The sequence below is a fragment of the Pteropus alecto genome, unplaced genomic scaffold (genome assembly GCF_000325575.1).
Source record: "Pteropus alecto unplaced genomic scaffold, ASM32557v1 scaffold3, whole genome shotgun sequence".
Classification (NCBI taxonomy): domain Eukaryota; kingdom Metazoa; phylum Chordata; class Mammalia; order Chiroptera; family Pteropodidae; genus Pteropus; species Pteropus alecto.
This window is the reverse complement of record NW_006442484.1, coordinates 31,998,315-32,012,021: the sequence shown is the minus strand read 5'-3', so window position 1 is coordinate 32,012,021 and position 13,707 is coordinate 31,998,315. Positions and strand designations below refer to the sequence as shown.

The window sequence follows — 13,707 nt, the reverse complement described above, 5'->3', positions numbered from 1 at the left end:
GACACCCCCCCCGCCCCCACCCATTATGCTACTTCTTTTTGTGCATTTTCTTAATCATCCTTCAGTCGGCAAACAAATTATTGATATGCAAATTAAATTAAAAGCATACTTCTGTGAGTTAATAACCAAATTGCTAAATAAGATGAAATGTTATTTTTACTTTTTTTCTTAATGAGTGGTTTGGGTGCCATCTCAGTAGAGGAGTATATTGTAAAACCCTCTTTAAAGAGGTAGTGTTTCCTGTTAGGATAATTCTTGAGGACTCTTACTAGCAATTGTAAAAGAAACGTCTAAACAGAGAATCTTTGAGCTGGAGGGAAGCTTAGCAACTTGGGCCACCACTCTCAATTTATAGTTAGGAAAACCGGATGCCAGATTGGGTAAGAGATTTGCCAGTGTCACACAGAGTGTATCAAGCTTATTGGTTCAGTGTTTTCTCCATGGTACCTTGATGACTCCCTTCAAGAATCCCATTGAGATAACAGAGCAGAGTGTGAAGAACTCTCATGCTGAAGGCTGCTCATTCAGTGGTCGACCCAGAGTCAACTGGATTCTTGACTTTAATCTTATTTTAAATTAATCTCATTCTTCATCATCCAGCAAATATTTGTTGATTAATCTCATTCTTCATCATCCAGCAAATATTTGTTCATCTAGTTATGAAAGGGATGCTATTATAAAACTAAAAAGATAAATAAGAGGCTGTTTTTCTCTTTAAGAAGCTTTCAGGTTAATTTTTCAGAAAATTCATTACAGGACTGGCAACTAGTTTTTATAAAATGTATAGCTTGTCTGACATAATTATGGGCATGCACACTCACCCAATAACAACAACAAGAAAACAAAGACATACAAAATATTGTTCATGTAAAATTCTTTTAAACTTTACTCTTTTTTTTTTTTCCTTGTCTCTAAATAGGGGGCACACAGTTTCCTACGTAGCCTTGGAAATGCCTTTATGCCTGTGGGCAGATAATACATTAAACGCAACAATTAGAAAAAGAATGTTGATTGCCTTTTTTTCAGTTTATTCTTGTTGAACCTTAATTAGTAAGAGTGAGCTGGTGAAAATTTTATTTAGGTTGGTAACACGTAAATATTTGCGAGGGGGCATTGGAAGAATGGTTTTTAAAAGTGTTAGGTCCTTGTTTGTTTTGGTGCCCCCTCTTTTATAGTAGTTCCTTCAATATTTCTGGAAATTTCTGTAGATACAGTTTTGAATAACTTTACCTTAATTTAGAATAGTTTAGTTAATAAATATACTAAGAAAACTTATTGCCATTCTAAAGTAAAGATTGCCAGTCTGAAATAGTACTTTTTCTATCATTCTTTATATGTTTCTTGTGTTAACATGTTCCACTCAAGTTATTTGGTACTTTTTGCACTAACTTGAATTTAAGTCTAGGTTAGAAACTTAGCCATTGAGTGATAGAGAGGTTTTATTTACCAAGTTAATGAGCTTGAAATCGTTAATGCTTTTGGTTTTTTCATAATTTTAAGCTTCATTCCACAGATATTTAAATAAGTCGGTGTGATGTTAGATCAGGCATTGGAGATATAGCAGGACGTTGGATACACAAAGTCCCTACTTTCAAGAAGCTCCCCGTTGAAGCTTTGCTAATATCTGTCTAGGGAGGCTGTATAGATGCAGGAACCACAAAGTAAAGCTTAGGAGAAAGAAAATGCCAACACCCCTTTGGAAAACCAGAACATCTGGTTCTGGCCCAGGTGGGTGGCATCCCTGTGAACTCTTACGAAAGTGCTTTGAGATCATTAGCTGATGAAAGCCTTCGTAGCATTATGTGTGAAGGTGATCATCAAAGATTACCACATTACTGAGAGACAACAGATGAAACACGGATGTCTCATGGTAATGGGGAGTGCTGGAGTGCTGCAGGAGGGGGATTTACATACATAAAAGCTGGACCCAACGACTGAGAAAGAACATTTAATAACCAGTGAAGTCTGTTCCTCTTTTGAGAGGAGTGGGTTGAGAAGATGGAAAAAATGACATGGTCTTCCTTTCTTACTTCACCCTATTCTTCACCCTCTCCGTGCAAGGTGCTCTAATTTTTACTCAGAACCTTTTGAGATTTAGATATAGCTGGAATAGAACCAGTTTGATTTGGTCTAGTATGGTATCTTGAAACCCAGATGTTATGTAGGAATTGACATGACTCCATGGATCAGCCACAGACCCATTAACTGGGTGAGGACTAACAGGCTTTGAAAAATTAACACCTATAGTATAAAGAGACAATAGTAAAACAAGGGGGAAAATGTGACGGATCCATTGAATTTCTTTATTGAGCTACCAGCTGCTCTAGAGGGCCTACTGAAAGGCTCACTATGCAATTGGCAACATCCGCTGACCAGAAATGCTCTTTTTCTTCCCCAACTGATTAACAAAATACACTTTTGAGTTTTGTGTAGGCAAAGAAATGAGGAAAGAAAAGGAGAAAGCAAGAATGGAGAAGGAAGAAAGAGAATGAGTGAGTTATATGGGCTGCCTAGGAGTGAGATGTGTATGTTTGTCTTCCTGTCTATCTGTCTTTTGTTGACTCTTCTCCTCCCCGAAGTCACACCTCCTGTCTAGTGGGAGGTGACTAAGGGATATTCTATTTTAGTCTGTAGCCTTCCCATCTGGTGTCTGGATTTCTTCTAAGCTGACACCAGTTGGGGAATGAGTATGGGGTATTAGTCTCTCATGTCCTCTCTTTTCAGGCTTTTCTGCAGAACCCTTTATAATACTTATTTATTATATATATATTTTGAGTCAAAATGGTGGAATTTTGGCCTTTTTATGTGATTCACCTAATACTTTAACCCTGTGATTCTTAGTCTTCATCATTCCTCCATAACGATTGAGTTTATAATGGCCCATATTTATTAGCAACTACTGTATGCCTCATACATCACATGTGGCAGCTCTGCAAGGAAGTCATGATGCCCATACTGTCTATGAGGGACTGCATGTCTGACGGTTAGCTCCAGATTCCATGTCTAGTGATATGGCAGGGATTCAACCTTGTCAGAATTAAACAGAGACATTAGTAGTTTGAAGGAATGCACTGAGGTCAAGTTGAAAGCTAACCTGTGGAGCTGAAGGATAAGATTGATGGACGTTTCCCAGAACCAGGACGGAACAAGAGCACAGAGGAGAGAATTGGTCATGATATTGGTAGCTGTTGCTATGTTATAAATGTGTGTCCGTGGTTCTGTCTGCTCCTACTGCTGAGTCATCCTTGCAAATAAAATAAATGTAAGTTTATATACATAGCATAGTGTATATAAATTCTATGAGTCGTATTCCAAGGAAATATGTTTCCAATGCAAAATAAGTCTTTAAAATGGCAATTTCAGCATGTGATTCTGTGTAGTGCTGTTAACCTTGCTTGTAGATCCAAATGCAATTTATTGCAGGGGTCAACAAACTTTTTCTTTAAAGGACGAGATAGTAAATATTTTAGGCTTTGCAAGCCATATGGACTCCATCACAAGTATCAGCTCTGCTGTTTTAGTGTGAAAGCTGCCATAGACTGTACGTAAAGTGAACGAGTGGGGCCGCGTTCCAATAAAATTTTTATTTACCAAAACAGACTGCGGCTGGATTTGGCCTGCTGTTGGACCACTACCCAGTAATGTTCACTGGCATTTCCCAGTATTCGAATATTTGTTTTAGGCTACAATTTTTTGTAAATACTAGTAAGTTTATTTCTTATTTATTTATTTAACATTTTAAAACATATCCATAATAATGAAGGAAGAATGTTTGGAAGTATTTTGAGAATAACTTAGAATTTGAGGAATTCTGGGGAAACTATTGGAAATTTTCATTTCTCATCTCGAATCCCAAAGATGAATGCTTATTACATTTTTAATTTGGAAACACCAGAGTAGACAATCTGCTGTATCTCCATGTTCTTGTGTACTTCCTAATTCAATCAGCAGTTATCTTTACTTATGTAACTCTCCCTGTTTTATGTGCTGCGTGGTGTCCCCTGAGTTTGTCAGTTGTCTAGGGCATGTGACCTATTTTTTTCTACTGGGAGATTGGGCATCATGGGAGACCAGCCTTTCTCCGTAATTACTAATAGATCATACTTGTCTTGCCCATGTATTGGAATGTCTGGATTAGATTATCCTTTAAGGATACTCGACATTTATATGCTTGGTTGTAGCAATATTATTTTAGAGCCAGAACAAGAGGATATTTGCAGTATCATGTAGATAATTTGTGTTATTGTTCGGGATTGGTGTGCTTTATGCTTTTCTGTCATGCAGTTTTAGCACTTCTGTTATTCAAAGGGGTAGAAAAAAGGAAAAGGAACTAAGGGGATCTAGTATGATCATTCAGTTCGATTCTTACAGTCAAGATGCAAGTTAACTTACTGGTAATTAAGAACACAGATTTTGGGAAGATCTGGTCAAGATGGCGCAGTAAGTAAATGCTATGCCTTTCTCCTCCCATGACCACATTAAAATTACAGCTAAATTCTAGAACAGTCAATCTGGAGAACCACCTGAAGACTAGCTGAATGGACGTCCTATAAGGATATAAAGAAGAAACCATCTTGAGACTGGTATATAAATGTTGAATAACTATGGTGTATACCTGAAACTAATATAATGTTGTATGTTAGCTATATTTTAATAATAGTCTTTAAAAAAGAATAAAAACCACAAAAATAAGTTAATTTAAAAAAAGAACACAGACTTCGGGGTCAGTAAAACTTGAATTGATTCATGGTTTTGCCATTTATTAAAAAAGTGTTGGCTTGGAAAGTTTTACTTAACCTCTCTAATATTGTTTTTTTATCTTTCAGATGGGAATAATAATACCTTCCTCTCATTTTTTGTGTTGTTAGGATTAAATCAGGTAAAACAAGTATGAAGTTAGAACAGTTCTAGAACCAAGGGCTCACTAAATGATAGCTGGCATTATTAGTAACTGGCATTATATTAGCTGGCATTATAAAAGGCAGGGAGGTATCTACCATGTTTCATGGGAAGGGAAACCAAAATACGGAGGTAAAATGATTTGTGTGAGATCACATTTAGTAGGTTGGAAACTGGGTTTGGCTGTTTCCTAAGTCCATGTGCTTGCCAGCCATGTGTTGCTGCTTCTAATAATTTCAGTTAATAGTAATTCTATAGCAAGATATACCAGGATTTATTTGGGTTACGGACCGGGTGGATAGGGAAGGTATGATGTCTCTTTTTTTTTCTTTAATTGAGGTATAATTGACATGCAACATTAAATTAGTTTCAGGTATACAACATAATGATTTGTTATTTGTATGCATTGTAAAATGACCACCATAAAATTCATAACATCCATCACTGCACAAAGGATGATGTTTTGAAAGGGCTAGGATTTAGAATATTTAGAAGCTGCAATTTCTAGAAGCAAGGATACAGTTATAACTAAAAAGTTGAGAAAACTTGCCCTGATTTTTTTGTTGTCGTTGTTGCTTAGAGTTAGCTGCTATGTTGACTGCCAAGAACTTTTTTGATTTTAAGTAACTTTTATGCTTGCCTGTCAGGTCCCATCATACTACAGTGACTTTTAAGAAACTATGCATGTTCTTTTAAATTGGATTAAAGAAAAATGTACTAGTATGTGAAGATCACAATTGGAGTTAGAACATTTTTTGGGTTTCTCTTTTTCCCCTTCCTCATACTCACCCTCCACTACTTCATAAGAATGTGCTTCTGACCTTTATGGGTCAGATTTTCACCTGGTATGAGGCATGATTAGCTGCCACTAATTAAACCTCCATAGCCAAACAAATGAGTTGGCTAAGGTTTTGGGAAAAACTCAGCTCAGTGAAAAGTTTTTTGACTTGTTGCTAGAGTTTGCTATATAGATACTTATTTTATAGGACTGATTTTAACTGGTGCATGTGTCTTCTTTTTTTTCTTGTTTTTATTTTTTAAATCATACTTGGGGGTTTGAACACAACAGCTTTCATTATATTTCAGAATCTGCCAGGCTTGCTTATTAGGTTGAGGAGTATTTGTGGGGAGATATGTTCTGACTAGAACTTTTGATGAGTTAAGTGTCCAGAATTTGCTCTCAACTTTAGCTCCCATGGTACCAACCTGAGTTCTTTCTTATAGTACACCACAGTTTTGACATCAATCCATGGGTTATTTGAGAGCCTGATGAATTTTTAAAAGGGATATTGTGGGAGGGGCTCCATAGGGTAATGGTTAGCATGTCTGCTTTATACGCAGAAGGTCCTGGGTTCGCACTGCAGGTGGAGCCATGGACCATACCCTGGGTACGCCGGGCCCAGATGCGCCAGGCCCCGTGAGTGCGCCGGGGGTGTCAGACCCCGGGTGAGCCAGGCCCTCGGTGCACGCTGCAAGCGCGTAGGGGGAGATGCCTTGCCTTCAGAGATCCAGTTCTTAAAAAAAGAAGATAGCAACATCCGTAGGTCAGGGGTGGAAGTGGGGGGAGGGATTAAAAGAAGGAGAAAAATAATAATAATAAAAAAAATAAAATGGGTATTAAATTGTGTTTAATTTGTAGACTTAGTTTTTATCCAATAACTCTTGAGCACCAACTATATGCTAGGCACTAGGTTCTATAAAGAAAGGATACAGCAGAAGAATATGTGATCCTTGCCTAGTTTTCTACTGGTTTTGAGATAAACCCAGTTCAAGGCTCCACAGGATTAAGTTCCAGGGTGAGCTATATAGAAGGTAAATACCAGAGGAATTAGAATGGAAAGGTCTAGAAAATATAATGGAAAAATCTAGAAACTATAAGAATCATTAGAGAAGGCTGAACAGAGACGGGGGAACCTGGACATGGTTTTGAAGGATAAGAAGGAATTTAATGCAGTGTAGATGATAGGGCTAGGGAAGTAGCAACACTTTTGTAATTGAAAAAAAAAAAGTAAATCTCTGATTTTTAAAGAGAATTAGAAATTGAATTTAATTAAATTCAATTAAATTGAATTTAAAGAGAATTTTTAAAGAGAAATTATGTACCAGTGTTTCCTTATTTTCTTGCTTCTCTAAACCTCCCCCAAATAATGTACTTATAAATTATAGACACGGTTGGCCCTAGGCATGGTGGCTTAGCACTGGCCTCCTCCTAAAATGCAGTTAGTCTTTGGCAGAGGAGAAAGCAGCTTCAGTGTGAATCCGCCAAATTTCCCTGGCCCCAATATCTTGGAAAATAACAGAATTTCAACAGTTTGTTCTGAAATTCAAAGTTTGTGAATGCTGCTTAGCTAATGAGTTTGTTTTGAAGGATGTCCACTTTAGAAATGGAATTTTACTCTTTAACTTCGCTAAATGATTGCTGAAAATGTCACATTTCTGCTTGACCTTTTTACAGGGAGGTGTCTTTGTCTTATTTTTAGTGTGCCTTTTACATGTCTTACAATTTTATAATCAAATTGATTGTGAGCCTCAATTTAAACCGATGTGATGAAAGGTTTGACATTATTTGTGAAGCATTTCCCTTCAATTTCAAGGTTGACGTGATTTTCCTTCCAAATAATTATTTAGGAATGCTGTATTTGGGTTTGTTTTCTGCTTAGATTTATTTACATGAATGTTTTCTTGGCAAAACGTTCCTCGAGGTAAAAAAAAAAAAAAAAAAAAAGGTGCTGTTTTTGTAAAGGAGTAAGTTCTTCAATATTTTGTGTCACAACTATTTGAATGGGAAAGTTTGGTTGTAATAAAAATTTCCTCTTCCTTTGGCAAATGTTGATGTTTTTAAAGTCTTCCTAGAGGAAAAGGGAGCTTGGGTGGCTTTTTGTTTTTCATTAGTTATCTGGAGCCCCCTTCCCTTCCGCCGTGTGCTCCTTTCCACCATTGTTTTATGAGCTTTGAATTAGATCTATCTATAGCTGAGAACGATGTTTGAAAATCGACCAAACCCAGATTATTTCTGAGTAGATATAAGGTGCCTCTAGGAGTATCTGGCTTTCTGAAAGAGACTCATTCTTTCTGTGTAGTGCTCGAACTTTTTTTTTTTTTTAAACCAAGTATATATAATAATGAATATATACAAAGTTATTGGTTTTTTGTTTGTTTTCATAATGGGCTAGAGTAAATGGTATATGGGGTTTAATGGAACTTGATTTTGAAATTTACCAACTGCATGCAGATCTGACTGGATTTTGTGTCATATGGAAAAACATTTAAAGATCAGTATGGATCTATGACCTCAGTATACAACTTGTCGATGTTTTCAACCCTTTCAATACTTGCTTCAATTATAAATTGGCTTTAGCTTTGTGGTCCTGATTGAAAGACTTGTCAAGTATGCTCTTCTTATAGCCAGTACATTCACAACTGCAGAATTTTCTTTAGCTGGTTTTCTTTCTTCGTTCACCCTGCAGCTCAGAGCCACTTGTGAGCATCGCATTGCCAGGGCAGAAGCTACTGGAGAAGTTCTCATTATTCCAGGAGATTCCAGGAGTGCATCTCCCACTCTCCACGTCTCTGGTGAACTAGTGAGCGGATCTCTGAACAAGAGCACACTGCTTGAAGGACTGCAGGGAGATATGACCCGGAGCCCGCTTTAAGGTAGCTGAGTCAACTTTTACCCAGAACTCTCAGAGCAGCATTGCCGGAGCCAGTAGTAGAGCTTTTTTCAACAAATCACCTCTTTTAATTCTCTTTGGTAGAGATCAAATCTACATGGTAAATTCTTAGCCACAGCGATCATTTTGTTGGTTTATATGGATCCAATATAAGAAAGTTAGGGCTCAGTCTCATAGTCCTTAGTTCTTACATTGCCTTGAAGGTAGCCGTTTTTTGGCGGAGCTGCACAGTTATTCTTTAACTTTGGCCAAGTTGTTCCCTACATATAAAATGCTTCTGCCGTTCTTTTTACCTTACAGGGCTACTGGCCGCCCACCCCTCGCCCCCCAGTCGTTAAAGTAGACTTTATGATTTAGAGCAATTTTGAGTTCACAGCAAAATTGAGCAGAAAGTACAGAGAGTTCTCATATACCTCATCACCATACATGCACAACCTCTCCCACTGTCCCCCACCAGAGTGGTGCATTTATTACAATAGATGAACATACATTGACACATCATCACCTAAAGCCCATAGTTTACGTTAGGGTTTGCTCTTGGTGTTGTGCATTCTGTGGGTTTGGACAAATGTGTAATGATATGTATTCATCATTATAGTGCCATACAGAATAGTTTCACTGCTTTAAATATCTTTCATGCTCCACCTATTTCTCATCCCTTGCCCTAGCCCCTAGCAACCACTGATCTTTTTTCTGTCTCTATACTTTTGCCTTTTCTGGAACTACATTTTTATATGTGCTTTCTTTGGGGTACTTTGAAATCTATGTAAAGAAGGCTTGTCATCTGGATGAAGTGCTATTGAGGTTGTGTAAGCTATGGAGGTAATACAGATACCTACTTTAGACTAGAGTCTGTAAAATGTTTATGAAAGGAAGCCTGAAGTGCGAAGTGTTGGTGTGCGTGTCTCTTGAGTTAAATGTTGGGATTGCTCAGATAAGATTTGAAATTTGTATAGAGAGACAGAAGCAAGGAACTCAAGATGAAAGCATGCTGGGGTTGGTCTGTGCAGCCTTCTTGGGTTCTTCACCTATGGGGAAAGTCTCTAGTAAATGTCCGGTGCTTTTATTTTTAAGGGAAGTCTAATTCATCATTTTAAAAACTTTTATTCTTCATATAAAAGTTTATTTTTGTTTACTTAATTTCAAATAGTACAAAACAGTATAAAGTACAGACATATATATAAAGGCAAAATTTTCTTCTTTCTTTCACCCATAGCTAATAATTTGGAACACATACTTTTTCACATACAGATCTTTTCATATATAAAATATACTTATTAATTATGTTTAGAAATTGGCGGAACATGACTATACATTTTGTTTTACAAGTTGCTTTTTCCTCCTATTTCATATGTTGTGGATATTTTCTCTTTTAAGCAGAATTTTTTCTTTTAAGTAGAATCTCAGTCTAAGTAATGACTGCTTAGTGTTCCTTATATGGCTGTAACATAATAATAACCAGTCCTCAAGTGAGGGGTTAGCCTGTGATTTCAAGGGGAATGTGGGGTAGACCTTAGGGAAAAAACAAAAGTCATGACTGTTGACATTGGACTTTTAGTGGTTAAAGATGTGAGTTTTTGTTTTCCAAGGCAGATGATGCATACCCTTGGGCTGTTGCCGAGGTGTCAGTTATGTCAAATTTTCATCTTCTGGATGCCTGGAAGGAACTTCTTTGGCACTAGGCTGTGTTAGTATATTAGCATAGTTGTTAGTTCTGGCTACCATCCTTGGAGCATTTTGAGATATTTTTATGCCCATTTAAGGTAGCATGAGGTTAAATTAGTTTTAAGAGGAAATGATAACAGGGACAAGATCAAGAGAAAGATTTTATTTTGCGTATATATTTATTTGAGGGAGGTGAATATGATGTTATTAGTTAATTGCTAACCTGGTGATTCTTAATTATGAAACAGGTTTAAAATTGTTCAGCTCACTGGTGTCATAGGTTGGTTGACAGTGAGAGTCAGTGGAGAAGTTTTCAGATATCTGGGGGTGGGAATGGATCTTTATATTGTTATTTTATAAAATGTTTATTTTTAGGGAGGTAATGTAATCAATGTTTATAAGATTAGAAAGGTACAAAAGAGTGAAAAATAAGTCTTCCTCCTCCCCCTGTCCCCCAAGTGCCCAGTTACCCTTCCTAGAGGCAACCACTGTTACCAATTTCTCCTGTATTTTTTCAGAGTTTGGGAGACATAAATAATATACTAGCATGTAATCTATAGATTATTACAATTTTTTTTACACAGATGGTAACGATGTATACTGTTTGGTACCTTTTTTTGTTGAAGTCATGTTTCTGGGAAGTCCTTCCATATTAATACTGCATCCTTTTTAAATAGATACCTAGTATTGTGCTGTAGAGATGTGCTGTGATTTATGTAACCAGTACTATATTGATAGCCATATAGAGCATTTCTAGTTTTATTATTATTAACAAGGCTGTAGGGAGTAAACTTGTACATATATCACTTCAAACATGTTCGTGAGTAAATCCATAGGATCCATTTCTAGTAGTGGAATTGCTGGGTCAAAGGGCGTGCCTATTTTAATTTTGGTAGAAATTTATTGCCAAGTTGCTCTGATCATAGAGCTTGCCAAGTTTTAGATTTCACCAGCGATGGATGAGAACACTGCTTCCTTACACCTTTGCCAATTACAGTATGGTTGTCAAACTGATAGGCTTTTTTTTCCTTTGACAAATTGATAGGTGCAAAATGACAGTTTAATGCAGCTTTAATTTGCTTTTTTCTCATTTCGATTGACACTGAGCCTCTTTTCATAAGTTTGAAGGTCATTTGTGTTTTCTGTTCCATTCCCTCTATATTTGTATCCTTTGTCTGTTTTCCTGTTGGGTTCTTTCCCATCAGTTCATAGGAACACCTATGCAGTAACAAAATTAGTCCCCACTTTTTTCTTTCTCCCTGTGATATGTGATATTTATATCTTGTCGTTTGTATAAAAACAATTTTTCGCTGTGCGGATTATTTAAAATTTTGTATCCTTAAATTTACCAATTCATTCAACAAATACTTATTGAATGCCTGTATGTATTAGGCACTTGCTCTAGGCAGCAGGCTGTACAGTAGTGAAGAAAACAGATCCCAGTTCTTGCTTCATGGAACTTACTACATTCTAGTGGAAGAGATAGTCAATAAAAGATGTTCAAAAAGATTTATAAATATATAATCAAACTTTTTGTGGCTTCATGATTTTGTTTCACAATTGAAAGACCTTATTCATTCCTAGAGTTAAAAACCTATCTCATGGTTTCTTGTAGTGTCCTGTCTTTTTTTTTTAGATTTAAATCTTCGATCCGTCTGGAATGCTAGGTATGAATCCAACTTAATTTTTCTCTAGATGCTCTGTTAATTAGGAGAAGACTGAGTTGCTGTAACCAAGGGACCAAAATATGCTATGGCTCCAAAAACATAGAAGTTGAGTTTTTCCTCACTTAACAGTCCCGGTGTGAGCAAAGCAGGTCAGCCCATATCCACTGGTTATTGAGGTTCAGATTCTTTCTGTCCTGTTGCTCCAGTAATTGTCATGATAGTTATCTGCATGGTCATAGCTGGCTTGCTACCATATCTGAGTTCCTGAGTGTGAAGGACAGAGGAGAAAGTCCAGGGCAGGTGATCAAAAGTTGCACATATTACTTCCACTTCCATTGGTGGGAACTTAGTCATGTGGGCACATCTAGCTGCTGGAGAGGGTGGAGGATGCAGTCTCTGCTGGTCAGCAAGGGCCCAAGAAGAAGCGAACAGGAAATTTTAGTAGAAAATTAGCAGTCCCTGTCGTTGGCTAGTCATGCCAATTTCACTGAATAGTTCCAACTTTTTTCCTTTGGTTTCTTTTCCATTATAAATTACTTTATATGTTTTGGTCTATTTCTGGGATATCTGTTTAGTTTCATTTATCTCTCTGCCTATGCATGTACCAGGATCATACTGTTTAACTGTTGGAGCTTAATATATATTTTTTATATTTGATAAGGGTAGTTCCATCTTATAGAATTTTTATATTTAAGTTTCCTTTTACAGAATTTTAAAGTTCTATTTCACAAAATGTTTATATTTTGTGTTGTGGTTTATCAAAAAATGTATGAAGTTTAAAATAATCATATCTAGACACCACTCTCTCTTCCTTAAGAAGACCTGCTAATGCTATTATTGGGATTGGGTTAAATGTGTAGATAAACTTGGTGAGAGTAGGTTCACATTTTTATGATGTTAATTTTTCTTATCTGTTGGTAATGGTGCACAGTGTGTTTGGGAAACATTGATCTAGACTCTACAATCTTTCTATATCCTTGACCTTGAAATTGTATAATTGAAGCAGGAGTGTGAGAAGACCATCATATCCTAAGATGCTATGTTTATTTTAATGCTTGATTTCTGATTATGACTAGGTAACTGATGAGTATTTCTCTATTAAAATTACTACATTTGAGACTTGAAAGAGCAATGTTTAAAGGTAAAAAAGTAGTTGATATTTCAGAAAGTTATTACATAAACTTATTTGTAACGCAAACCTGACAAATTTTTGCACATATACACGAACCTGGCTAATTTTTGCATATATACACGATTCGCAGTTCTGTTACTTCCTCATTGTGTGTTTGTGTTAGTCTGCACCTTTTTTTTAAGCAATAAACATTCTGCTTTCTTCTCCTTTTTATATTTTTATTGTAAAACAAAACAGATGCAGATATCTATACAAAGCATGCACGGCTTATTAATTGCTATAACATAAATATTTTTTGTGACCACCACACAGGTCAAGAGGGAATATAAGTGGCCTCCCTAGCCTGCTGGCATGTCCCATGCCACTTGTTGCCCCCGCCCCCCGCCCCTGGAAGTATCCAGTTTCCTGATTTCTGTAGACATTGCTTCGTTGCCTTTATGGTTTTATCATTCACGTGTGCGTATCTGGCCTCTGTAGTTTATAGTCTTGCACATCGTTTATGTCTTTTAAATCTCTTAAACCTCAGGTTCTCCCTCCAACCCTTTCCTTTCCTTACAGTTTATCTGTTATAGAACCCAGTCATTTGACTTTTAAGTGCCCACTGGCTGGATTTGGTGATGGCAACCTTATGGTTCAGTTCTACTTTCCCTTTTAGTGGGAAATGGTATTTTAA

At 36.8% G+C, this 13,707-nt stretch overlaps 1 protein-coding gene across 4 annotated transcripts in view; it reads left to right on the top strand.

Moving 5' to 3' along the window:
• The window catches only part of ACVR1 (activin A receptor type 1), a 122,688-nt gene that overhangs the window by 39,042 nt on the left and 69,939 nt on the right, over positions 1-13,707 (top strand). For 3 of the 4 annotated variants that reach the window (XM_015596783.2, XM_025039401.1, XM_015596784.2), the window contains one exon: positions 8,367-8,553. The exons of the other annotated variant lie outside the window; for it this stretch is intronic. The gene's annotated coding sequence lies outside the window, so the exon portion shown is untranslated. The remainder of the gene's footprint in view (positions 1-8,366; positions 8,554-13,707) is intronic. 4 annotated transcript variants of the gene reach the window in all.